Source organism: Populus euphratica, unplaced genomic scaffold (assembly GCF_000495115.2).
Source record: "Populus euphratica unplaced genomic scaffold, PopEup_1.0 scaffold144.1, whole genome shotgun sequence".
Classification (NCBI taxonomy): Eukaryota; Viridiplantae; Streptophyta; class Magnoliopsida; order Malpighiales; family Salicaceae; genus Populus; species Populus euphratica.
Genome location: NW_011500010.1, coordinates 24,653 through 27,242, shown reverse-complemented (window position 1 = coordinate 27,242; position 2,590 = coordinate 24,653).

Genomic DNA, 2,590 nt, shown 5'->3' with positions numbered 1-2,590 from the left:
CCGTTTGGTCTGTTGAAAAAGTCCCCCTATGAAAGGTTTTTTTTTTTTTTTCTTTGAAAAAAGTGGCTCGCCAAATAACTTGATTTTTTAAAAACTCATCTTCACAACAATAATTTCAGCTTGAAAAACCTTTGAGTGCTTTAGTAAGTGTTCTACACTTTGTTTTGTTTGAATTTATATAAATACTAATCTAATTTTTGGGTTTTTTTTATTTATTAATATGCACTTTTAATGATAAATTAATTAGTATAGTCTAGTCTAGTTTGGAACAACGTTGACTACAGAACTTGACCATAAAATTGCATTAATAAACGAGCAGGACATGTGGCACGCCATGATTGTCTCCAAAAAGTCACGTGGATCGGAAACAGGTGCAAAAGGATGGAAAATGACATTATGAAGAAAAAAAAAGAGGAGAAAAAACCCTCTGAATCAAGAAAGAAATTGAAAAGTTAAAGTTCACATGGGGAATAAAGTCTATTTCCTTAGTCGTGAGCAATCTTCCATCTTAAGGCTGGATAGTCTTATCCTCAAATAAATTACAGACAAATTAGAATTGTTTTACGACTAACCTAATCTAGCCTAATTTATAACTCGGCTGATGGACTGAATTGAATTTAATAATTTTTTTTAAAAATTATTGAATAATATAATAAAAAAAGTTCTTGCAGAAAATAAAAATTAAATTTAATAAACAAAAAAAACATTAATAAGTCATTTACTACTTAAATTCTGCTACCGTAAATGTAGCTAGAAAATCAAGAGATATTTTTTTATTTTAAAAATTATTTTTAAATTTATTTTTATCTTAAAACATCTAATAAAAATAAATAAAACCTCAAAAAACTAATTTATCAATTCAAAAACTTCTAAAAATATTTCAAAAACACAAAATCAAATTAAGTAAAAAACAATTATTTCTCAACTCTAATTTGTATTTTTCAGTCAAAATAAACATTTAATAACACTCTAATGAGACTCTTCTTGTTAAATTAAATCAATTAACACCAAAATTATTTTTTTTATATTTAAATGATATCAACTATTTATTTTTTTTTCTTTATTATTTTTTAATGATTTCATTTCTCATTTTTTTTAATTTAAGGATTGAAATGTAAATAAAAAAATTCTTAGACCAAATCCTATAATTTCCAAACTAAAGATACACAAAATAAATAAAAACATAAGGCTATTTTTTTTTTTTATAAGAAAGTCATTTACACATTTTTTTAAAGAAAAAGGCCTTCTATTTTACCAAACTTTTAATTTTGGCCTCTTTTTTTTTTTTTTTACAAACAACAAAACTGAATTTTTTTTATGAAATTAAAAACCAACTCACTACAAGATATTTCTTGAAACCGTGATAAAACGATAGGAAATAACATAAAATTAACAAATCATCAATTTAAATCACCAATTAAATTTAATATAAAATAATAAAATTAAAAAAAAATTCAATGTGCCAATTAAAAGAAATGAAAGGCTGAATTGTTTTCTTTAAATAAAAGACTATCATTTACCTTGTTTTTAGTTTTGACCTCTGTATTTTTTATTTTTCATTAACAATTAGTTATATTTTTTTATATAAAATTAAGAATTAATCTAGTATTAAAATATTTTGTTAAAATGGTAATAACCTAATAAAAAATAATACAAAACAAATTTTAGAGTTTTTTTTTTGTAATTTATAATTTGTAATATGTTTAAGAATGATAAATATTTATCAGTCCAAAAATAGTAAATATGAACTTTCCTAATACAATGACTTACACTCAAAAGAAAAAGGAAAAGAAAACATTATCATGTGCATAAGTTTAAACTTATGGGCTCATGTGTACATAAAATTTTCAAAAGTAGAAGCTATTAAATTACTCATCATTCTGTGCAAAAATTGCCTAAAATAAATTGGTCACAAAGTTAATTACAAAAAGGGACCTAATGCAAGAGAATATATTTCAATTTAATAATTAAATCCCATTAATCATATTAAACTTTAAGATAAGATAGAACCTTCCTATTACTATCACACAAACCGAAGAAAATAAAATCATGTTTTTTTTTAAAGTAATTTTTAGAAAATTATAAGTCAAATTTTCTTGTATTTAATTGTCATTAAAAAAATTGGTCAATGACAAATACTTTTTAGTGAAAGAAAAATTTAGCTTGGTTTCCAGAAAAGTGTTTTTCTAGAAAATTTGAGCTAAAAGCACTTTTCAGAAGTTGTGAAAAATATAGAAATATCATATTATTTACTGATTATATCAAATTTGATTTTCAAACTTTTTATTGCAATATATATTTTATTTTGAATATTTATTATTCAATTTTATCGCTTAAAATTTAATTTTTAACTTTGATCCTTATTTTTATAATTGTTATTTGCGTTTTCTTATATTTTTTGTTGAAATTTTTTATTTATTAAATTTAATTATCATTCTTTTGATTGTTATTTATTTTATTTGAAATAATTTATGAAATATTAATATTATTATTTTAATTTCTTCATCTTTTATTTTTTTTATTTTTTAGATTTAATCTCTATTATTTTGATTATTATTTATTTTATTTGAGACAATTTATGAAATTATAT